We start from the raw sequence: 27500 nt of genomic DNA on the forward strand, positions 1-27500 counted from the left end.
GTAATTTGTACTAATGCTTACTAATGCTTTATTGTAGATTATTAATTTTATTTGTGCTCTCCGTATTGAGTTCCCAAAGTCATGGCAACATTGAAGAGATTTCTATGAAATTGGATGATACCATAATTTAGCGGGAGGGTAGGTGATTCTTTGTTATTGCTATATGATTTAGGAACACGAAAATAAGGAGGCGAGCTGGTAGAAACGTTATCACGCCGGGCAAAATGCTTAGCGATATATCGTCTGCCGTTACGTTCTGAGTTCAAATTCCGCCGAATTCGACTTTGACTTTCACCCTTTCGGGGTCGATTAAATAAGTACCAGTTACGCACTGGGGTCGATATAATCGACTTAATACGTTTGTCTGTCCTTGCTTGTCCTCTCTATGTTTAACCCCTTGTGGGTAGTAAAGAAATAGGCATTTCGTCTGTCGTTACGTTCTGAGTTCAAATTCCGCCGAGGTCAACTTTGCCTTTCATCCTTTCGAGGTCGATAAATTAAATACCAGTTGCGTACTGGGTTTTTATCTAATCCACTGGACCCTCCCCCAAAATTCGGGTCTTGTGCCTAGAGTAGAAAATAATATGATTTAGGAACACGAAAAGAAAGCATCGAGCTGGCAGAATCGTTGGCACGCCGGGCGAAATGCTGAGCGGTATTTCACCTGCCGTTACGTTCTGAGTTCAAATTCCGCAGAGGTCGACTTTGCCTTTCAGCCTTTCGGTGTCGATAAAATTAGTACCAGTAAAACACTGGCGTCCATGCACCATTTAATTGTCCATGAATTGGCTTTACGTTCTTTATGATTCTGCATTAATTTTCACCTTATGGGCGTAGGTATGGCTGTGTAGTTAAGTAGTTGGTTTAGCAACAACGTTGTTTCGGGTTCAATCCCACTGCGAAGCATCTTGGGTAAGTGTCTTTTAATATCGTCTAGGCTGACTAATGCTTTGTTTTTTTTCAATTTGGTAGTCGGAAGCTGCGTGGGAACCCATCATTTATTTATGTGCATGTATGTGTACTCAGTCTCTTATTAGTTTGCTACAGGAATTATATTTGATTTTGTCCATAGGCACAGGAGTGGCTGTGTGTTAAGTAGCATGCTTACCAACCACATGGTTCTGGGTTAATTCCCACTGCGTGGCACCTGGGGCGAGTGTCTTCTACTATAGCCTCGGGCCGACCAAAGCTTGACATCACTTGACAACCGATGCTGGTGTATTTACGCCCCCGTAACTTAGCGGTTCGGCAAAAGAGATCGATAGAATAAGTACTAGGCTTCCAATGAAGAAGTCCTGGAGTCGATTTGCTCGACTAAAGGCGGTGCTCAAGCATGACCACAGTCAAATGACTGAAACAAGTAGAAGAGTAAGAGAGAAAGGAGTAAAGAGTATATTATGTCATCGCATTTAGTGGTTCTCTATGTAACCAGTATAAAGGATTACATATACAATATACTCTCGTTCGACCCACCACAAAATAGAGTGGGTCGCAAAAATACTGCTCCACACAAGTCTTACTATCAAGTAACAGCCATATCATTGTCGACTTTAAACTCCTGTAAAATTAGAAACAGTTACAATTTCTTATATAATAGCAGGTAACATGAACAATGTGAAGAGACCAAACCTATACCGTAGGAGCATAGTGTCACACATATTTGTTCCCCTTGTTAACAGCATAACATTGACATGGAGTGACGATAACAGACTCTGCAACATAGATATGTTTATACAGGAGATCTTAAACTGGTTGTAAATGCAAGTTAGTATCTGCCCTCAGTGTCGACTGACATCATTGCATCGTTTAAGGTACATACACAACATGAACGAGCAGACCTCTTCTCTGGACATGCAGATGGTATTGATGGCTTGTTTTGGCCGGTCATATGCCACATGATCACAGCAGATGAGGAAGCATCTCGTAGAGACGGGGACTGACTGGGACACTGCCCCGGCTAGCCTCCCTTGACGACCCTAGCAATACTTCAGATACGGCCATATGCGCGTGAGTTGCTGTTATCGGAAGATGAAACAAGTGAGATGGAACACAATTGAGTACTTTTCTAATTTAATTGGCTGAAAGCGACAAATGTGAGTGTATGCACACACACACACACACACACACACACACACACACACACACACACACACACACACACACACACACATACACACACACACACACATATATATATATATATATGGAAGAAGAAGAGTACTGAATATATATTTCAAAGTGTATTTGTCCACAGATGACACCAGACTCAGTCGGTACAGGGAAATGCTTGCTATACGGTAAATTTCGGACTACTGGAATATCATTGGAGCTCTAGATTCTGTGTAACGACTGTGTGGATCATGAATTTTGAGAGAATATATATCATTCATTTTCTCTCTCTCTCTCTCTCTCTCTCTCTCTCTCTCTCTCTCTCTCTCTCTTTCTCTCTCTCTCTCTGTTTCCATTCTTTCTTCCCATGTATATATACGTGAGTGTGTGTAGGAGTAATGCATACATATATGTACACTCCCCCACTCACACACACACACATATATATATACATAATTATATACATTCATGTATATGTATGATATATTTAATATATATATTTTTCTCTAGCTCTCTCTTCCTCTTTCTCTGTATATACATATATATATATATATATATATATATATATATATATATATATATAAGGCAATATATCAATTCATATATATATATATACAGAGGGAGAAAGAGAGTTTTATGTGTATTTCTATATAAATTTACGCTTTAAAATGGAAGGTAAATATTTTGCATATATTTATGTGTGCATGTATGTATGTACACCTCTATGGCTGTATAAAATTGTATGTTCACGCAACTACGTATGTTTCAATGCACGTTTGTTTGCGTGCGCGCACGCATTTATGTATGTGTGTATGTATGTACATATTTATATTTCTATATATATATATATACTTGCCTATACCTATGTGTTTATGTATAAATTACTGTGATAATTTGTATATTTCCTGGCTAAGCTGAAGTATAAACGATGCCATTATGTTTATCAAAGCAACAATTACGCGATTGAAAACATTTTAAAAATATATTTCAAACTATTCTCAACAAATCGATGTAAATGAGGATATATATATGTATACATTTTATATCCATTAGATGATTTTAAGACACATAAGCTTTGCAAAATGCAATATATCACTTTAAATTCGATTGATATCGTATGTTTTATGAATATTAAAGTTTTAAATATCTTTAATATCTCTTTTATTTATCCTGATTTTCAAGAGAGAATTTATATAACGATTTTATTTCTTACATTTGAACTCTATCTCCCTCTTTGATGTTAAGGTGAAAGTCGGAGATGTTTGAACCGAAAACGTTTATATTTGGTTGGTAGTAAAATGAAAATGGAATGTAAATGGAAAATGATGCATTTGAGTGGAACGCAACTCAACCTGCTAGCCCTGCATGAATATATAATATATAATATTATCAAAAATAAAGAGAGTTTGGAAGCCTAAGATCTTCTTAACTGTTCGTCTCAAACGCATCGATTTCGTTTTAAGTATAAAATCTTACTCAACGCAATTTGCAAACAAGAGGTCTGCTGAGTTGTATAACGAAAATGTGCCCGTAAAACATGAGAGAAAAGTTATTCATTTTATATTAGTGTAAGGAGGAAAGGGCATATCTATTTTCCTTTAGAGCACATTCAAGGTGGTGTGGCTGAGTGAGAAAGTGGTTCTCAAGCCGGAGACAGACTTGACCTTAATGTTTGCAGCAGAGTAGACACGGCGAAACGCACTCAACATGCAAGGGTGATGGTGTTAAACTGGGTGACGGATTAAGTCTAAAACGAATTAGGCCAACCCAAAGAAACGCAGACGTGCTGTGTGGTAAGAAGTTTGCATACCAACCACATGGTTCCGGGTTCAGTCCCTCTGCGTGGAACCTTGGGCATATGTCTTCTACTGTAGCCTCAGGCCAACAAAAACCCCGTGAAAGGATTCGATAGACGCGAGTGGATTTGGTAGACATATACATATGTGTGTGTGTTGTGTCTATGTTTGTCCCGCCACTACCGCTTGACAACCGATGTTCGTGTGTTTATGTCCTTGCACCCTTGCGGTTCGACAAAAGAGACCGATATAATAAGTACTAGGCTTTAAAGAAAGTATTGGGATCGATCTATTCGACTAAAATACGTTGAGGGTGCTCTCCAGCATGGCTCCTGTCTAATGTTTGAAAGAAGTAAAGAATAAAAGATAAAAATTTAAGCGAGAAATACCACAAGGAATCAGAATCCACATTCTTGCAACTCAATTCCACCAATCCACCATCTTGGATTCGAAGTAATTCGACGATTGCGAAACGGGAAAAAGCAAAATTTATATCGGCGTGATTATAACGCAGAGAATATATCGGTAGCTACAAGACCACAATAAATTCATTCCTGTAAGTCAAAGTAATTTGAAATCAGTCTTCAGGTAATGCCTACAGACAGCGCAACTAGTCGCAATTGCTGGCTGTGTATTCAGTGTATTTTCGTTCGGCGCAATTTATTAAAACATGCTAATGAAGACTGCTTTATGGAAACTACATAATTTCCTTGCAAAAATCTAGATGACCATCCTTGGTGTTATAGATTCTTATCTCATTATTTAATTACCAACTTCTAGAAAATTTGAAACTTGTATTGATGAGTAGCGATGCCAAAAGTTTAAAAATTAACGATTTATGTTAAATTATGGTTATTATTTTTAACCTATTTTAAGAAAAATAACTGCATATTTGCTAATGTAATGAAAATTTATGAACCTTTGTGACTCATTTATTCTAATGTGTTACAACAACGAGGACGGTTATTGAAAGTAACGACTTGACACGGATAAGCCTTTCTATTATAGGCACAAGACATGAAGTTTTGGCAGGAGGAGACTAATCGATTACATTGACATCACTGGTACTTAATTCATCAACCCCGAAATTTGAAATCAGAACGTAACGGAAGACGAAATAGCTATTTCTATTTCTTTACTACCCACACGGCGTTAAACACAGAAAGGACAAACAAGGACAGACAAACGGATTAAGTCGATTACATCGACCCCAGTGCGTAACTAGTATTTATTTAATCGACCGGAAAAGGGTGAAAGTCAAAGTCGACCTTAGCGGAATTTGAACTCAGAACGTAGCGGCAGACGAAATCCCTATTTCTTTACTACCCACAATGGGTTAAGCACAGAGAGGACAAACAGGGACAGACAAACGGATTAAGTCAATTACATCGACCGCAGTGCGTAACTGGTACTTATTTAATCGACCCCGAAAGGATGAAAGGCAAAGTCGACCTCGACGGAATTTGTGCTCAGAACGTAGCGGCAGACGAAATACCGCTAAGCACTTCGGCCGGCGTGCTAACGTTTCTGCCAGCTCGTCGCCTTCGTAACACACTAATTCAACACAGCTGTGCTTCAAGTGCAGGCCTGACAGCTCGCATTATCCATTTGTATAGTCTTCTTGCTATATTTCAGTCTAGGTTCATTTGCAATGCGTGTATTGTGTTGTCTTTATTGTGGAAATATTCTGGTTGCAATAGTGGAATCATATTTAACAAAGGTGCGTACAGCAACCAGACATAATTTATTTGTCTTATATTAATTATGAGCCGACTTCAGAATATTAAACAATGCATAACGACATTATAAGCAATATATTCCTAAGCAGACACACATCCATCCACATACTCACACACACACGCACACACATATACGCACACACTCACGCACACGAACACTCACACACTCACGCAATTACTCTCACTCACTCACACACATACACACACACATCCACACTCAAACACTCACACACAGACTCTCAGACACACACTCACACATTTACATACACTCACACACACACACACACTCATACACACTCACACACATACACACATTCACACACATACACACACAGCCACACACACACCCTCACACACATAGTCCCCCCCCACACACACATGAACACCTATACACACACGAACACACATACACTCACATTCACAAACATACATACAGTCACGCACACACACACGCATACATACACACATACACACACACATAGACAATCGCCTACGCACACATACATATATACATGCACATGGACACTCGCTTTCTTTAATAGCTTCCGAGACTGAAGGGCTGGAATGAGGAAGACTTTATCCCGAGATCGAAGGCTGATGCAGAATTCTCTTCACTAACGTCACCCAAAGGCCAGACAATAGTGTTAAACATGACTTCTACTTAACGTCACATTTTGAAGGTTTTAGCAATTTAAAAGTAAGAAAAAAAAAGAATCACACAAACATCATTTGAAAATATGACTGAAAATGTCTAGCGTGTTACATTTCATTGTAATGTTTTAAGTTTAAGGTCAAAAATGAATCATCTTCGTAATTTCTGATCATAGGAAGGACTGCTCTGGGGTAAACATATAAAACAAAACAAAAATAACCAACTTTACTATTGTTAAATAACTTGTCTCAATTCAGTAGGAATAATATTAATGGAATTTTCCTATCAAAACGTAATTCAAGTATAAACAGAATTTCGGTAAAGTATTAAGAAATAGAACACGTGTGGGATTGAAATCTCTATCACTGCATATACCAACTGTTTAAGTATCTCCGTTTATAACGCGTCAAATAACGATACCTATTTCTTTACTACCCACAAGGGGCTACAAACAGAGAAGACAAACCAGGGCAGACAAGCGGATTAAGTTGATTATATCGACCCCAGTGCGTACCTGGTACTTATTTAATCGACCCCGAGAGGATGAAAAGCAAAGTCGACCTCGGCGGAATTTGAACTCAGAACGTAGTGGCAGACGGAATACCGCTAAGCGCTTCGCTCGGCGTGCTAATGTTTCTGCCAGCTCGCCGCCTTAGCGTCTAATAACGATACCGAGAGAAGAAATGTTCGCATCATGTTGCCCTTGTCATTTAACTGCTCTCCCTTTTCTATTGTATAATCACAAAGTAGTGAACGTATGCATGGCTGTGTGGTAAGTAGCTTGCTTACCAACCACATACTTCTGGGTTCAGTCCCACTGCGTGGCAGCTTGGGCAAGTGTCTTCTACAATAGCCTCGGGCCGACGAAAGCCTTGTGAGTGGATTTGGTAGGGGGGAACTGAAAGAAGCCCGTCGTATATAGGTAGATATATATACATATATATATATATATATATATATATATATATATGTGTGTGTGTGTGTGTGTGTGTGTGTGTGTGTGTATGCGTGCGTGTGTATGTATATATGCATGTGTGTGCGTGTGTTTGTGTGTCTGTGTTTGCCCCCCCACCCCCAACATCGCTTGACAACCGATGCTGGTGTGTTTACGTCCCCGTAGCCTAGCGGTTCGGCAAAAGAGACCGATAGAATAAGTACTTGGCTTAATAAGTCCTGGAGTCGATTTGCTCGACTAAAGGTGGTACTCCAGCATGGCCACAGTCAAATGACTGAAACAAGTAAAAGAGTATATGTATGTAACCGTCTAGCTATTTATTTATTTATCTATCTAGTTTATATGTATATATGTGAGTGTGTGTGTGTGTGTATATGATATATATATATATATATATATATATACGACGACGACGATATATATATATATATATATATACCAGACTGAGGGACGTCCAAAGCAGACCCAGTAGAGAAATCATGAGTTGCGATATGCCCACCATGTCACGTAACGCTCTAAGAAACAGACCACCTCCTGTTGCACTGTTTAATTCCTCGGATCCCAGAGAGTTATAGATCAATGCATAAAGCTGTTGAGGAATTTGAATCTTAAATGTAAATTTGCAGATGTGAGAGACAACATAGAAAACCAGAACAGCAAAAATAATAATCGCTATCTTATGTGTCTCTATGCTAGATACAAACAGGGTTTGCTCTCTCTCTCTCCCTCTCTGTGTTGGGGTGAAGTAGCCTGTGTGTTACATGTGTTTCACAACATTGAGAGTTAAACCAGATGAGTTGACACTCCTGCTGGGTCTCTTATGTTGGACAGTTCAAAAGGTAGATGCCAGAATAATATGGACCTTCATTTTTCAGAGGTAAAATCGGGTCTGCGAGGAGGTAAAAAACCCAATTACTGAAGCACCGATGACAATTCAAAAGCAACAAAACTCGGGGCAGGAATACCTTCCCTCAGGGAAACATTATGTAATATCAAGGTGATGTATGAGAGAAAAAAAGCAACGATCCAATTAGAGATGAGTAGAAAAGAGAGTTCAGTGTCAAGAAGAGTGGAGTAAGGTAGCCAAAGGTGAATATAAGAATATGCTGAATACACAAAATTCCTGAAACGGTTTCTGATTTGAGTCTGGTTCAATGTGTGTACTGGTACTCTGCCTATTACGACGACGTAGGTTCAAGCCTAACCGATCAATGGAACAGCCTACTCGAGAAATTAACAGGCAAGTGACTGAGCATTCCAAAGACACGTTTAGTTCTCGGGGAGATTCATCGTGACAGAAAATGTGACAAAGGATGATCGTTGGAAATGTACAGCTCATTGCTGCCAGCTGAGTGAACTGGAGCAACGTGAGAGGAAGTATCTTGCACAAGAACGCAACGTGTCACCGGATATCGAACGCATGATTTTACAATCGTGAGCTTAATACCCTAACCACTAAGCCATACACCTTCACTCGACAATAAATATCAAAACGGCAGTAATGCTTGGAGCCTGATGTGGTATCACTTGAATTACAGTAGTACCTCGGTTTTCGAACAACTCTGATCGCGAATAAATCGTGTTTTATATTATATATATATATATATAGCACGTTTTATTCGTGATCAGAGGCATTCGTAAACCGAGATATTGCAGTATTAAATGAATATGAGAAAGACAGGAGATAAAGCATGATTCATTTGTGATCAGAGTTGTTCGTAAACCGAGTTTCTACTGGATATACTTTCATCCATTTAATTATTTACTGCTTTGAAGTCTGGGGGATAAGATTGCAACTGTTAAATTTTTTTTGATTCGGGTACAAAACAATAATGAGCTGGTTGTTATTGTAATTTAGACCCAATTGAAACTTGACAGAACAAACCTATCATCTAAGCATTCGAATTATTATCAACCGTTTATTTGATTTATCTAGAACTACATTATTCTTTGTCTCTTGGCTTGTGTAAGATTACTGTCAAGTTATTAAGGGAAATTTGGTCGCTCATTCTGTGTGATCGAATAAATACATAATACACGCGATCTCGCCCTCTCCCTATTTCTATCTCTCGTTCTCTCTCTCTTTCCCGTTCTCTCTCTCTCTCTCTCTCTCTCTCTCTCTCTCTCTCTTTCCCGTTTTCTTTGTATTTTGGTAGCAATCTGGAAACGAAACAAATAAGAATATGATTTGAATTCGGATAAATGGAACTATCTATCTATCTATCTATCTATCTATCTATCTATCTATCTATCTATCTATCTATCTATCTATCTATCTATCTATCTATCTATTTATCTATCTATCAGTCTATCTGTCTGTCTATCTATCTATCTATCTATCTATCTATCTATCTATCTATCTATATCTATCTATCTATATATATATATATATCTATCTACCTATCAGTCTATCTGTCTGTCTATCTATCTATCTATCTATCTATCTATCTATCTATCTATCTATTTATCTATCTGTCTATCTATCTATATATAATATATATATATATCTATCTACCTATCAGTCTATCTGTCTGTCTATCTATCTATCTATCTATCTATCTATCTTCTATCTATCTATCTATATATATATATATATATATATATATATCTTTATCTATTTATCTATCTGTCTATCTGTCTGTGTGTCTGTCTGTTTCTGTTTCTATCTGTCTGTCTTTGTCTCTCTGTCGCTTTCTCTCTCTATATGTATATATGTATAAATATATGTATATATATGTATATATATGTATATATGTATATATATATGTATATGTATGAATATATATACACTCGTACGTAACATATATGTGTCTCAGTGTCTCTGTGTATGTATATATAAGTACATACACACACATATGCGTGCGCACACATACACAGTACACACCCATACGCACACACGTACTTGCATACATGTGGGAAGGGGGCTGGGATATAAATTCCATAATATGTCTTTTATGCAATTCCATGTGTCAATGCGATCACTATGGTGTTTGGCGGAAAGCTTCCTCCTCTTTCCTCTTTCATTCTCTCTATATGTACATTGTGTGTGTGTGTGTGGTGTGTGTGTGTGTGTGTGTGTGTGTGTGTACACTTTAACGAATGAATGAACATATTTGAATAGCATTGTCAATACACAGATAGACTTAAGTATAAACGGCCAAACACCATCTGTAATTACAACAACATTTTTCTGTCGCACTGTAAAGAGAAGATCCATTACAAAAAAACACTTGGCTTCTAACTAAAGAATTCTTTATTCAACGTACATTTGTTTCTCATTGCATTCCAACTGTGAAAGAACACGAATTACCAAAGTGTTCTAGACTTACGTCAGGATATTAGAGAAGTCCTGTCGTGTTTCACTCTATAGTGTATCTGTATTCCTAACAGTAATGCTGAACACTGTAGGAATTGTCTCAGATCCAGCTGCGAGCCTTTTGTTAGCTCCCCATACTGAGATTCTTCAAAGACTCTTTCTTTTAGTATATAGGAACACAGAAAGCCGAAGCTGACGGGTTGGATAGTATCAAACCAAAAGGACGACCAATATTAAGTAAATTTAAGTAAGCCATCGCTGCGTGATCTCTGAGGAACATTAAAGTTGATGCTGGCAGATTCATTTAAGCTTTTCGAACAACCACAGATATGCGTTGATATCACTATAATTTTCTTTTATTTTTTACATAATTTTTAATGGAAAAATATAGAAGCCTTTGTTGTTCAAAAAGCAACGATGTCAAAGAGTAAAGAGTTATTCCTGACCGAAACAGTAACCATCTGAAAAATCTACTAGATACCAGATAAGATGTATCTGTGCGTGTTCATGAGTGTGCATATCTACCCCTTCTCTCTCTCTCTCTCTCTCTCTCTCTCTTTCTCTCTCTCTCTCTCGGTATATATACTCACAGACAGAAGGATATGCATATATACATTTATTTTTACAGTTATATATATATATATATATATATATATATATATGTATGTACAAGTATGAATGAATGTCACACATAAATATGTATATATATATATATATATAGTAGAAATATTAAACTATAAAAGGACCAAAAATACTGGAGATTCAGTATACGCCGCGAGGAAAAATTATGAGTTGAAAATATGTGGAAAACTTAAATAAAAACTGGAAGACAAATGCCATCGTTTCACAAAAAGTTTAATACCTTTTTATAAAGAAATTTTATACACACACACACACACACACACACACACCACACACACACACACACACAGAGACACACACAGACACACACACACACACACACCACACACACACATATATATATATATATATATATTATGGATATCGTTATATCCAACACTATTTAAATTAGCTTTTTAAGGGATAATTGTGAAATATTCAATTCTTGTGGCAAAGGGGTCTCTCCATTTTAGATGCTTGAAAACTAGGAATAATTCTAGAGAGTGGACAAAGAGAGGCAACATGTGGCAAGGAGGGCAACTAACACCACAGTATAATTGTTGAAAGAGGAATATGTAATGTTAGACAAGTTTGTATATTGAAGTGTGGTGTGGTCTGTTCTTTTGTATGAACAGGTTTTCCTTGTTTAGGCGATCTAGTAAGGAGATTGAATCTTTGCATTCGTATAATGGAAAGATATGGAAATTCGGCGTTTTATTTCTTGTGCATCTGTCGATATGTTCGTTGAGGGTTATCTGCCTGTATTGAAGAGAACTAATCTGTTCTTTATGCAATGTGACTCTGCGTTTCAAAGTAAGGCGCCTTTAGCCCACATAATTGTGGCCACAACCTGAGCAGGTTAGGACATAGATAAGGTTCTGGGAAGTACATGTGAAGTTGGTCTTAATTGAGAATTTTTCTCCTTGGTGAAATTTGAATTCCGAGCCTTCATTTAGGCATGGGCATGTACCATAATTAGGTCGTCTGCATTTTTTAACTGTTGGTATCGTATGTATTGAATATAGTTTTGCAGTTGTTAGGAATCTCTTTAGCGATTTGTGTTGCTTTTTTCATTTGAGGACTTTATGTGCATTTAGGATGTTGTAAATTTTCGGGTCTTGAGTGACCAGAGGGAGATTTTGTATAATTGTGTTGTATGTTTCCTTGTTTCTGGAGTTGTGGGTTGATATGTATGGAAGTGATTTAAACCAAGGTGTGGTGTTTTGTTTTGTTTTCCTTAGTGTCTTTGTGTCCAATTTCTTGGCACGTGTAATTGCATGGTCTATAAGTGCGGGTGGGTATTGACGTTCTATGAGAGTTATTTTGAGGTCTTGTAGGTGAAGTTCCCGAGTGGTTTTGTCAGATAAAATTGTACAGATCCTTTTTGCTGAATTGAATGAGATATGTATTCTGGTGTGTTTAGGATGGCATGAGCTGAAAATGAGATACGGATTTGAGTCTGTTGGTTTGTAGTAGATGTCAGATGCAATTTGCATGTTAGATTTTTTAATAATCAAAATGTCCAGAAATGGGAGCTGTTCCTTGCTATATTCCATTGTAAATTGAATTTTGGAGTTTATATTGTTCAGTGTGGATTTGAAATCCAGAAGTTTATCCAGATGATAAAACAATCGTTTAGATACCTCTTCCAGTTTTATCTTATAAACTGGTAGAATGGAGATCCTAATGTTTGGGGCGAAAGTTCATATAGGATAGATTCAAAGAAACCCATTATTAGGTTCGCAAGGACAAGCACTGGTTTTGTTCCAATCGCAATACCGCATTTTTGGCGGTAGTAGGTTGCATCGAATAGGAAATAATTGTTTTCTAGGACGAACTTCAGGGATTCAATGACAAAAGTCTGAGTTGGTCCGGAATAAGTTCGGTGTATTTTTCTAACCAGAATTTTATTGCCTCTATTCCGTAGCCATGTGGAATGTTAGTGTAAAGGTGGAGAACATCGAAGGAGACTAATATTGCGTCTTAGTTGTGGTATTTGGTAGATGCTCTGGCATGTCCAGGTCATCTCTAATGAAACTTTTAATGTATCTGAGGAAAGGTTTCAATAGTATATCCAGAACGTTGCTTAGGCGGTGTATTTCACCGGCTGGGCTCGCTATAATCGGCCTTCATTTCAAGTCTTCTGGTGTTGGGATATTTATGTATAGACCTGGATTTGATTTGCAGGCATTAGTAATTATTTGACTCTTGAAGATTTGGTGGGAGGCCATAGAAAAGTCTTGGTTTGCATTTAAAGTTTGAGTTATTTTCTTTTTCTGGCCTTTTCCATGTTTGAGTATTAAAGCTGCAAGATCTTTTAATGTTTTTTTGCTGTCTATAATTTGCAACTATTTCATAGTGTGGACAATGCTAGGTTTTTATAGTATCCTGTGTCCATCAGGACTGAAGCACTACATTTGTCTGCTTCTTTGATTGTCAGGTCTTTGTCGGTTTTAGTTGTAGTAAGTGCTTCCATATATATAATTTATATATATATAATATATATATATATATATATATATATATATCTATATATATATATATATATATATATATATATATATATTATATATATATATATATATATATATTATATATATATATATATATATATAATGTATATATATATATGAAATAAAATGTGTTTGATGATTTTACTTCTTTAGTAAGAATTTATATATTTTACCAGAAAATTGCAGAACAGCTTCGCTCACCAGTGCATTTAAATTCTTACATGCAGTAAATATTTTAAGCTTTCTTCTCAATTATTCGACCCCACGTCATTCGTTTGAGCATTGTTTCAGTGAGCATGTTTAGGAAATCTTTATCCTCCGCTTTAAACCAAAGTTTCTTACATTCTAACTGAGCTCTAATTATTTTGTGTCAACGTTCGTGTCACAGTTTTTAAATTTAAAACATAGAACTGTATAAACTATACAACAACACAAACAAAATAATTGTTAAATAAACAGACACTGAATAAATTCTACATGTTTATAAAATACAAAATATTTAATACAATTACCTTGTATAAATCAAAATAGACACTTGTATATTTTAGTGTATCAATTCATATTTTTTCTTGAAAGATCATTCTGGATTCAGCAGGCTACCTTATCTTTCCGATCCGCCAATTACGACCAATTTTGCCGATGATCTCTTTAGAAGGTGTTCTCGGGTTCCTGAGTTGGGCCCTCTTTAAAATAAGGTTTGGAAATTCTTTCCATTCATCTCTTCAGTAAATCACGAACAGACAGAGTATAATACATGTTGAACCCCCAAAACTGCGAATATTTTGAAATGCTCTAAAAACTGTTGAAAAAATTAGTAAATGAAAATCACCACGGTCACATCTGATGCAGTTCTTGAGCTTCGTGTCCTTGGGATTTCCATGATAAGTGTTTCGAAATTGGAAGGTAATATTCGAAGCCAGTCTCTTGTGTCGCAGTATTGTGTTTCCAAGGCGGCGATCTGGCAGAATCAAAATGTTCAAATTAGTTCGAGGTCAACCTCGCATTTCATCAGTGTTGGTGTCGATAGAATAAATACTAGTTGAGAACTGGGATCTATGTAATTGACTTTTCACTTTACTGGTATTGCTGGTCTTGTGCCAAAATTTGAAACTAATATTTATTATATTTCTGGATTTTGAAAATGAAACCATTCTTCTGAGCATGCGTTCAAGCAAGTATGTTTATACAAAGGTAATGCAGAATTTTCCAGCTTTTCTCAATAATACGGTAAATTTATTTGGCAACTCAGTATTGATTCAAATATTTTTTGGAACTGAACTGACTGAACTGATAGCATTCAGTTCTATGAGTCTCAAGATCAATCAAAATCTATTGAATTTCGGCTTCAAACTGGGGGTGGGGGACTTCAAATGGATTCAAAATTCAATACAAAATAACGAGGTGTAACAGGTTATTAAATCTTGCGCGTATATCATTTTATGTCTGCTTCAGTTGTTTTGCTTTAATGTCAAGGTAATTGTCTTCCGGTTCTTCTATGATCATCTTCAAGTTTGGATATCATAAAAATCTCGATGTATTAGTTTGCTAAAACTAAACTGAGATATTCAGCAGCAGAACCAATAGCTTCGATTTATCCATGAGATTACTGTCTCTTGAGCCATCAAATTTTGTTTAATAAATTAATTTTTCAGAATATACTTACCAAAAATATTTTCTGTCACAGCGCCAACAATTCTTCCTCTAGGCTCCTTATAAAACACGAGAGAAATTATATACCAGCATTTCAGGAATTCTTCATTATTTTCTTCATACGTATACTATTACAAGCTATCTTGCAGGGCATGGAATTTGATGAAGTTTTCAGAACCTACGACAAGTGAAAGCGAATTACGAACATGCACTCCTAAGATTTTTGCTACTTAGGCGCTCCCTGTGAGACGGAATGTAAAACTTATCTCATATGAGTGATGAATACTTTGTGTTGTTCAACTGTATCAGTAGAACTGTTAGTTCTACAATAAATTATATTTTCCCTTGGATTATTGCTCACGCTTACGCTTACGTAAATCCAATTATAAATAAATAGTTAGTCCTTTACCATTCCATTTTAATCTTATGAGCAAATTACATTTCTTCCTTTAATTTGTACTCGCTTCAGAATCTCACAGAAGCCGCGAGAAGACCGTCATCTTTTAAATTAGATTCTTATAGATGTAACAAAATATACTTGGATTGAATTGAACTGGGCATTCCTCTTCAATGTTCTGGACCTCCCTATCGATTCTTCTGCCAACAGTGGACTTAATTAAAGGAATTGAGCGAACTGTCGGTTCCTTTGTTACTCAAGTCTCTGACAATTGAATAGTGGGATGTGCAGTAAGAGCAAAATAAACAAACACTAAAGTTTCGAACATTTTCTTCTATTTTAGCAATTAGTTTACAAATTGTGTATAAAACTAACAAACCTCTTTCTGCATTCTATAATGTTTGCATAACGGAATGTTCCATTGAAAGCTTTTCCATGAAATTATCTCAAAAGTTTAAGTAATCCAAGGGTTTATCATTTTCCAAATGATACAAGATATCGAAAATAAGTTTTCTTTTATTTTTTCAATTTAGTAGGTATCCTGCTTTCATTGGAAATTATATTCATGTTTATCAAACTCATGGACAGGGATGAGGTTTGCGAATAGGCGATGAAAGCATGCGATGAATATTCTATCCAGTGCTGTAAGCCATATTTTCAGGAAGCAATCTCATGGGTACATCATTTCTATATGTAATAAAAATAATCAAGAGAGAGTTCCTTTTGGGAAAACCATAAACAAAACAATGTTCTTCAGTAAATTTTATCGGAATAAGCTACTACGATATCCGAGAAAGAGAAAGATTCATTTGGTGACAGTAACTGGAGACAGTCTTTGTTACTGATTTTGTTTACATGATAGTCGTTTAAATGGTGAAAAGTAACTCTCATTTACTCTTTTACTTGTTTCAGTCATGTGACTGTTCCCATGCTGGAGCACCGCCTGTAATAGAGCAAAACAAACCCCAGGACTAATTCTTTGTAAACCTAGTACTTATTCTATCGGTTATTTTGCTGAACTGCTAAGTTACGAGGACGTAAACACATCAGCATCGGTTGTCAAGCGATGCTGGGGGGACAAACACACATACACAAACACACACACACACACACACAGACACACACACACACACACACACACACACACACACATATATATATATATATATATATATTATATATATATATATATATATATATACATATATACGAGAGGCTTCTTTGAGTTTCCGTCTACCAAATCCACTCACAAGTCTTTGGTCGTCCTGAGGCTACAGTAGAAGACAGCTGCCCAAGGTGCCACGCAGAGGGACTGAACCCGGAGCCATGTGGTTCGTAAGCAAGCTACATACCACACACCTACTCCTACGCCTAAGTTCCAGAGTTAGTTGAGGGTATCATCAAAAACGTGATTATCCTTATGGTTTTGTAAAACAGTAAAAAGTATCATCTTAGCAAAATCAAAAGAAATTTATATAGCCAACAACACAATATTTATGAATTTAATTTTAATAAAGGTCTTGTCCCCAAAAAAGGGATAAAAGAGGGAAAAATAAGGGAAAGAGCAGTCTTAGATGAAGATTACGGGGCATAAGTAACTGGAATGGTTGATGGTATTCTGAGAGCATATCGATATATATTATTTTGGAGGGAGCGTACACGTTAAGGAATTTCTGAGAGAATGATCAATGAAAGAGCGTTTGGGATTATGAAGAGTAAGAAATATGTTCACCTTCTTGTTATTTATTCTTACAGGTAAAAGTTTTCTAATGGCTATTTCTTATTCACTATTGTTGCATATAACATAGGCATTCTTTTGTTATTTACAATATGTCGAAACGACACTTATGCAAAAAATGTTATGCACTGATGTAATAGCTCTTTGTCTTACTAGTTTGTATAATTGATAAATAATCTGTGGTCTTGATTGGGAAAGCAAGTTGTCAACAAACGGCAAAACAGTCAGACAAATATCATCTTCGTTCTTTTTTCATGCACCTGCAAAGCAGAGGAAGAACGCGCTTATGTGTTTAACTATTATGTAAATCTCTGTAGGTATATAATATATTGTGTCTGTGTAGGTGTATAAATTTAACTGCAAGAATTAATAATAAACTATAGGAAACAACATTTTGCTGCATAATCAGAAACTGCTCAGGAAAATAAAATGAGGTAGAAAAATCATAGAATAATTTTATCATGAAATACATTTTGTGATGGTTAGTACCATCACAAAATGTATTTTCGACTTTTCTAATTAAGAGTAAAATTAATGTGGATATTAATTAAGAAGAAAAACAACTGAAGAAAAAATTAAATGAAATATTTCCATAATCAATAACAACAGATGGATTGTGGTTCACTACACTTGTTTCAGACATGTTTTCTTTATGGCGGAACAGGAGTGTTACATCATGAAAAATACCGTTTCCATCAGGTGAAAACGGGTAAGAATTCATTGGAAATTCTCAAGAACAGGTATACAGTGCTGAATGGCCTTATCGACCCAACAAATCCGTGTTTACTTTAATGAGGATGTATTTGTCCTTATATATTGTTTGTACACGATAGCGCTACCCCGACCTGACCTTGGTGCTTTCACTATTTAAGTACCTGATTCTCTTGAATCCTGGAAATGTCATATATATATACATACATATATATATATATACATACATATATATATATATATATATATATATATATATATATATATATATATATATACATATATATATATATCATATATATATATATATATATCAAATATATATATATATATCCTTAAATCCTTAAAAATGTTTTAGCCCGAAGGCCGCGGCCATGCTGGGGCACCACCGCTGAATGAGCTACACTAGTTTGTGAATCCACCTCTGATACGTGGCACTTGATCAACAAGGGAGTTCGATGCTGCTGCCCGCATCTGTGTCTCCTGTCGTGAGGTAGGTTCATCTGGGACTCCCAACAAGAAGAGATCCAGTTTAGTTTTAAAGAAACCCACATCCACACCATGTAAGTCTCTCAGGCATTTAGGGAGGATGTTAAAGAACTGTGGTCCTCTGAAACCCAAGCTGTTGCAGTATCTGGACCTGTATTTTGATGGTGATGTTGGAATCCTTGGCACCACGCAGCGGCGCCCCGTTCTGCGGTTGGAGTAACTTTGAATGCCAAAGTTTGGGACAAGACCCTCCAGGATTTTCCAGATGTATATCACTGCATATCTCTCCCACCTCCGCTCCAGGGAGGAGAGGTTTAATACCTTCAGTCTTTCCCAGTAGCTCACATTTTGCATTGAGACGATTTTCTTTGTGTAGCTTCTCTGAGTTGCTTCGAGTTCTGCTGTTTGTTTTATATTGTGTGGTGACCAAATTTGGGAGCAGTAGTCCAAGCGGCTGAGGACGAATGTTTTCCATAGGACCATCAGTGTCTCCTTCTCTCTTGTTCTGAAAGTTCGGAGAATCCATCCAGCTAGCAGTCTGCATTTTATCACCAGATTAGCAATATGCATTTGGAAAGATGCATCATTGCTCATGTCAATGCCCAGGTCACGCACTGATTTTGACTCAGGGATTGCAATTCTTCCTGGGCCAGTGTATCCAGTCTTCACGTCATTTACCTTTGTGTGCCAGTCGCGCAGGGCCTGGAACTTACCTGCATTAAACTGCATGTTGTTGTCCTCAGCCCACCTGTATATTGTGTCCAGCTCATGTTGCAGATGCGCAATATTTTCAGGGTTTTGTATTGCGTGGGAGACTTTTGTGTCATCTGCATAGCTAGCAAGGGTGGTCATCGTAGCAACTGAAGGCATGTCTGAAAGGGCCACTATGAACATCAGTGGCCCCAAGACAGTGCCCTGTGGGACACCGCTTGTTATTTGCGTTTCCTTGGAGGTGGCTCCATTGCTCACAACTGCCTGTTTTCTGTCTTTTAGGAAGTTGTGCAGCCACTCTCCAAGTTTCCCGCCTATGCCGAGACCACGCAGTTTGTGACAGATCATACCATGGTCGACTTTATCAAAGGCTTTTGCAAAGTCAAGATATATTACATCCACATTTGAGCCATTTAGTAGCTGTTTCAACACCCAGTCATAGTGTTGCAGGAGCTGTGTTAGGCAGCCTCTACCTGGTCGAAATCCATGCTGGGTGTCAGACAGTAAGTCATTTTCTTCAAGGAACATGATTAGTTTCTTACGGACTATTCGTTCCATGACTTTGCTGATGTGTGAGGTCAGAGAGATAGGCCTATAATTTTTAGCATCTGCTCTGCTACCTCCCTTATGGATAGGGCATATTACCCCCTCTTTCAGTTTGACTGGGAGCTTACCACTTGCAAGAAAGCTCTGAAAAAGAAGCTGTAGCGGTTTTGCAAGGGCTCGTTTGCACGATTTGAGAAGGATCGCTGGGAATCCATCAGGTCCAGCAGCTGAGTTTGTGTCAATCTCATCAATGGCTAGTGTGATATCATCTTCGATGTTGATGTACTCAATTTTTGCCTCTTTGGCCGCTGGTAAAGTGGCAAAGAATTCTTCTGGGTTGTTTACTTGCCTGTGTCCTAGAGGTGTAGTGAACACACTTTGGAACTGTTCGTTCAGTATTTCACTTATCCTCGTGGGATTTCCTGTGAGAGAGCCATCTTTTTGGAAGAGAGGTCCTATTCTCTGGTGCACTGTGGCTGTCTCTTTGGCAAACTTAAAGAAAGATTTAGGGTTTGATTTTATATTTTCTATTACCCAAGCTTCTTTATCTGCTCTCTCCTTTTCATGGGACTGATGTAGACTTTTCTCAGTTTCCATTAGCATTCTTTCGAGCCGAGACTTCTCACCACTTTTGGTGTACTTGCTCAGGCGGTTTGCAATCCTTGTCCGTCGTCTCATAAGAATCCTCCTTTCTCTAGGGATCCTGTTTTTGTTCTTGTGTGTGCTGGCCCTGCACATTGGGACATATTTGTCACATATGGCTTGTATTATGGACATGAAGTGTTTGTGTTTCATGTTTATGTCCGGTGTGGAGAGACATTCAGGCCAGTCCTGTTTGAGGATCTCTTTCTCAATCGACTTCCAGTTGGCTTTATGAAAGTTTAAGTTGGAGAGATGGTGGGTGCTTCGTATAGGCTGTGTGTCTGCGGGGGCTTTTGTTCCATACATAGACAGCTCTATTATGTTGTGATCCGAGATCATTGTCGGCATCACATTAACATTATGGATAATATCCATATTGTTTGTGAAACAGAGATCCAGTATATTATCTGCCCTTGTTGGTTGCAGAACTATTTGCTCCATGAAAGAGGCATTTGTGAGATGGAGCAGGGACTCCACCTGTGCCTGCTGATGGTGTGTCATCCCTGGGAGCATCTGCCCCCCAGGCCATTCCACATTGGGGAGGTTAAAGTCACCCATGAAGAATACACTGTTGTGCTGTTCAAGGTTGGTGAGGACTTCTCCTATTTTTGTTAGGCAGTCTTCAAACATGCCTGAGTGTTTTGGGGCATCTGGTGGGCGATATGTAGTGCATATGACGATATTCAGTTGTCTTATGTGTACAAGTTGAGTTTCACATACTGAGTTTGAATATGACAGCAGGACCTGGGGCGTGAGGTCATCTCGGATGTACATTGCAACTCCACCATGGCTCCTCCCTTTTCTATCTGTGCGTATGACTGCATTATGCGGCATGTGTATTTCTGCATCACCTATATCGGGTTCAAGATGCGTTTCTGTGAGTGCCATGCATATAGCTTGATTGCATGTCACAAGGTCTCTCAGGAATGAAATTTTCTTTTTACAGTTTCCGCGCAGCAGCCCTCCTACATTCAGTAGAAATATTTTTGTGGTGTGTGTGTTGGTGTTGGTGTCTGTAGTGGCCATCCTGCATCTGTTGGAGGTGGCCTTATGTGGTGGTAGTTCCAGCTTTGTGCTTGTAGCCAGGTCAGCTGCTGAACAATTTTTTGTGCCATGCACAAAAAAGACTGCTGTTCAGCTGCCGCCCTTCTCACATCTGGGTGAAGCTGGCCACCTGTTGGGTTTCCGCGCACCACATCTGCATACCGTCTTTCAGTAGTGGTCAGTGCGCTTTTTTCCCTTCTTTTAACTTTTTCTTTTTGTTTTTGTTTTGTTCTCCCTGAGGGAGGGGCCTCTGTCTCGCGTCCGTGCGGTTTTGGTAGGGCCTCCGATGTGCAAAGCGACAGTTTGCACCTTCAACGCCGTACCAGCAGTCCCCCCTCAGGTAGAATTTGCAGGTGTTTCTTTCCCTGCCCTTACAGTTTTTGCTGGGGTCCCTCTGCTTTCTCTGGACAGGGCTTCCTTTAGCCTTGATTCTGTCACCCTTTACCTCCTGCTTCCCATCAATTCCAGGGTGCCTTTCCTTTCTTGCGGCCATCGCACCTCTTTGGTCTTCAGTTGTGGTGTTGGAAGCTGGACATGTGTCATCGTTTCCCTGTGTTCCAGGCTTCTCCATTTGGCTCTGGATGCTTTCCTCATCCTTTTGGCCCTCCCTGCTGCCGTCACCTCCCAGGATGATGTCCAGGGTGTCCACATGTTGCCTGATTAGAGCGTACGAACGGATAACTTCTCTCTTCTTTCGCTCTATCTGGGCGGTGGTTCTCGAAAAATTGTTGCTTTTCAGCGCCGCAGCAATAATGTCGTTCGGCGAGTCGTCCTCAGCGATCCTCCAAGCGCGGACTAACAATTGCACCTCTCTCGCAGACCAGTTTCTTGCCATTTTCTTCTAGTGAAATATAGGAACAGAGAGAGAGATAGAGAAGGAGAGATAAGATGGAGAGGGATAAGAGAAAGGAGAAAAGCCAGGGGGGATAGAGAGAGACGAGGGGATTGTCCTGAGAGAAGAGAGAAAGAGAGAAAATAAGAGGGAAAAAAGAGAAAGGAGAAAGAATGGCAGGTCAGCAGGGGGAGAGTGAGCGGGATAGAGGTGTAGTAGAAAGGGACAGGGTGGAAAAGTGAGACAAGAGGGTGGACCCTAGGGGGAGCAGGGAGAAGAGAGGCGGAGAGATAAAATGGAGAGGAAGAGAGAGAGAGAGATGAAATGGAGAGGGAGAGAGAGAGAGGGCAGGATAGAGGTACCAGGGAGTGAAGTAAAGGGACAGAGAGGGTGGTGTGGAGGAAGGAGACAGAGAGAGGAAAAAAGAGACAGGGGGTGGTGAGCCTTAGAGGGAACAGGGAGAGAGGGGGCGCAACAGAGTGTAGTAAAGGTACAGGGAGGGTGGTGTAGAGAAAGAAATAAGGGGACAGAAGGGGAAGAGGAAAAGGGGTTTGACCTGTGAAGGAGCGGAGAGGAAAGAGGCAGAGAGAGGGAGGGGGAGTAACAGAGAGAGAGAGAAAGAGGGCGGTATATAGATACAAAAGAGAATGAGTGAAGTTGAGGAACTGAGAGAGGGGGTGAGGTGAGAGAAAGTTGATCTGAGAGAAATGCACAAAGAGAAACGATGGCAGAGGGAGAGAGAGGGAGGAGGAGAGAGTGAGAGCGGAAATAGAGGGTCTGTTGGATGGGGAGACAGATAAGGTATAAACTGTATGAGAGAGATAGAAATAGAAATGTAAGAAAGAGAAGGAGAGATTATAAATATAGAATAGCGCGTATTTTTATATCTTTTTAATTATTATTTTCTGTTTGAAAGAACACTAATGATAACAAATAATAAAAATGTATGAGAGAGATAGAAATAGAAATGTAAGAAAGAGAAAGAGAAAGTGCGTGGCAGGCACGGAGGACGAAATTATAAAGATTATAAAAATAGAATAGCGCATATTTTTATATTTTTATATCTTTCTTTTTTAATTATTATTTTCTGTTTGAAAGAACACTAATGATAACAAAATAAATAATATCTTCCTTACCTTACCGGCTGAGAGAGTACGTACGTTATTCCTTTTTATAAGAAAGGAAGATAGATAGACAAGACAGACCTTTTATATTCCTTAATCGTATTTTGTAAACAAAAGGGATTTGAGTTTCGATTTCGCACATGCAACAGTTTGACGATACTTTCTGTATTTTCCTAAGCGATTTGGTATTAAGCAGCAAATTTTTCAGAGGCTTTTTTCAGAACACGCAGATATACATCAAAAACGAAAATATCCTTCTCAAAAATACTGTGTCTTGTTGATTCACAGACGAAGAATAAAATTCACTTCGATTTCGGGAAGTAACACACGTGCGTTTTAACACGTGTATTCGCGAGTATGTTCTAGTTGCAAATACTATATCAAAATCGAAAATATTCTTCTCAAATACAGTGACTTGTACTCTCACTTATATTCGCTTTGCAGACAATTTCGCTTCTGATAACATCGATCTCTGGAAGGACTTCTTTAATATTTAGGAGAGACACGTTAACACACTTGTTGTTAGTTCAGCGCTATCTTGATATATACATAATAAAGTAATGTCTGCCACTACTTCAACATGGCTATTCCGCACGAACTAACGTTACTACCATTTTTTAACTTCAAGAGAATGCCTCCTCTAAACGGTTATCGATCCAATCTGCACCCGATATATATTGCAAGCAGGGGATATGACCCCTACCATCATCTAGCGACATGACAGGACTATCATGCATTCCGGTTTTGACCTATTTTTGTCCATCCTCAATGCAAGACATTTGTCCGCTAGAGACAGCAGTAGTTCGCTCCAGCTTGCAATATATATAGAAAAATAAGTGACAATCAGTCACTGATTTTGCAACAAGTAAAGTAGCTGGTTAGGAAATCTCTATAAAAGATGAAAGTAGTAGCTATACGGAGAAGTAAAGTTTGTCACCATTTCAACGTGGCTGTTCCGTACGAAACGTCGTTCGATAACCACCTAGAGGAGGCGGTCATTTGGGGCTAAAAAATGTTCGTACGGAACAGCCATGTTGAAATGGAGACAAAACATTACTTCTCAGTATAGTTACTACGTTCATCTGATGTACAGATTTTCTAATTATATATATATATATATATATATATAATATATATATATATATATATATATATATTATATATATATATATATATATATATATGTATATATATATATATATATATATAATATAATATATATATGTATATATATATATATATGTATATATATATGTATATATATGTATGTATATATATATATAGTATATATATATATATATATATAATATATATATATATACATATGTGTGTGTGTGTGTGTGTACATATATATATATTACGTTGGTAATTAAGTTCCTGCCGCTTTTTTAAATTTAAATTTTTTAAAAGGTTTAATAAAAAAAACAACTAATTAATCAATAATGTATTCACCCTTGTTGCTTACAACTTCTTCCCAATGTTCAAGAAGATTTTCAATACCTCGTTGGTAGAAATCATTCGATTTCGACTCGAAAAATGGATCCAACCAAGCTCTCATTTCTCCATAAGTATTGAACGAAACTCAGCGCATAGCATTTGGGAGAGATCGAAAGAGGTGGAAATCCGTTGGTGCCAAATCAGGAGAGTACGGCAGGTGTGGCAGCACTTCCCAGCGATGCGTTTCAATGGCTTCCTTAGTCATATTGGCGATATGAGGGCGGACGTTGTCGTGCAGCAGAACTCCATGCTGACAATTAGATCTTTTCTCTTGAATAGCCGTGTTAAGTCATTCCATCTGTTGAACATATTGTTCCGCGTTGACCGTTTGGTTCCGTTCAAGTAATTTGTAATGGATAATCGCTTCCTAGTCCACCATACACACAACATCGTTTTCCGCGGATGAAGATCTTGGTTCACGCGCGGTGTCGCTTGTTTACCGGGACTAAGCCATTCCTTACGCTGCTTCATATTGATGTACAGGCACCATTTTTCGTCGCCATTAACGATTCGGCAAAGAAAATGCTGCTTGTGTCCATGAGTTGAGCGGTGACGCAAAAAGAAGGAGATGTCGAAAATGCTCGTTTTTCTTAACTTGACATTCCATTTTAATGATCTGAAAATTAAAAAAAATAACTAAAATTAACTAGAAAAAAACAAAGTAGATTCCAAAATGAGTCGAAAATAGAATTCTAGAAAAAAATAGATTCTAAAATTTTAAAATGTGATAAATTCCAAAATTTAAATAAACGGCGGGAACTTAGTGTGTGTGTGTGTATATATATATATATATATATATATATATATATATGTATATATATGTGAAGGCGCAATGGTGGTTAGGGCAGCGGACTCGCGGTCGCAGGATCGCGGTTTCGATTCCCAGACCGGGCGTTGTGAGTGTTTATTGAGCGAAAACACCTAAAAGCTCCACGATGCTCCGGCAGGGGTGATGATCCCTGCTGTACTCTTTCACCACTATTTCATCCACTCTTTCTTCTGTTGGCCTGCTCGCTTGGCATTCGAAGGCTAAAACAATGCGAATGCATTGTGACCAGCGATGTGTAACAACATATGATGGTCTGGTCAGTCACGTGATCACGTGATATATATATATATATATATATATATATATATGCGTGTGTGTGGATAGGTGAAGGATTAAAATTAATCAAAGGACGTACCTGTTGGAAATAACAGTCAAACCTCTTATTTAAATTGCCTTCCTGCGGTTGATTTCTGTAGTTATTATCAGTGTATTTTGGCGATTTAAATAAATTTTGTTTGTTATTTCAAGCAGGTAGACATACTTTGTATGTCCTTTGATTAATTTTAATTTTAATCCTTCAGGAATCTAATGGTTTTTGGGAGGCCTGCAATCGCTTATATTATCTGAATCTGTTATTATCATTTTTAAATTGTTACACTAGATAATAATAGAGTCAATGATATCTTCCCAAATATTTCTTTCCTGAATTATTTGCTCCGTATTGAAATTATATATGCATGTGTGTGAACACTTACACGTGCACACACTTACATACACTCATACATAAGCCAATATAATAGATGTATTTAAGAAATATACTTGTCTTCATTTCGAAAGTGGTTTAAATCTATGTTTTATGAGTGAATGACACATCGTGTTTAGCTGAGGTATTCATGATGCAGTTAGGTCATGTCAGAATACGGTAAACAACTGAGACACAGCACGAATGATATGGTATTATGAATATATGAAGTCAGTAACGGTAGAAACCATAATTGAATATATGTATATATATATCGCCATTCATAAAGAGTCATTTGAATTCTATTGAAAATTTAATGATCTAACATACAGAACGGAGTTTCAAGTTCGGCTTGCTGCATGCTTAAAGAGACAGTTACTTGATGTATTTCTCTTCTATCATTTAGTCAATTGTCTTTAGATATCATATTTCCGGTCAGTAGCATAATGAACACGAACGACACACACGCATGCGCACTGACTTACACGTATGTATTTATTCATACAAGTATACACACACACACACAGAGAACACCTACACACAAGTATAGAAACCTGCACACACGAATATATATATATATATATATATATATATATATATATATATATATATATATTACAATATATGTTAAATATATACAAATACACACACACACATAACATAAAGTAGTGAGAGTATGCGGAGTTTCATAAATAAACAGACATATATATATATATATATATATATATATACACACACATACGTATGTAGTATCATAATTATACACAAATACATAAAAACCATATTCATATGATGCTATTGTTGTTATTACTGCCATGTTAATTTTTGTTGTTGTTTTCTTGTGTTATTTTAGCTTTTGTTTTTTTTGTTTTTTTTATCGTGGTACTGTATTTGTTGTTGCTGTTGT

The sequence above is a fragment of the Octopus sinensis genome, linkage group LG8 (assembly GCF_006345805.1).
Source record: "Octopus sinensis linkage group LG8, ASM634580v1, whole genome shotgun sequence".
NCBI classification, from domain to species: Eukaryota; Metazoa; Mollusca; class Cephalopoda; order Octopoda; family Octopodidae; genus Octopus; species Octopus sinensis.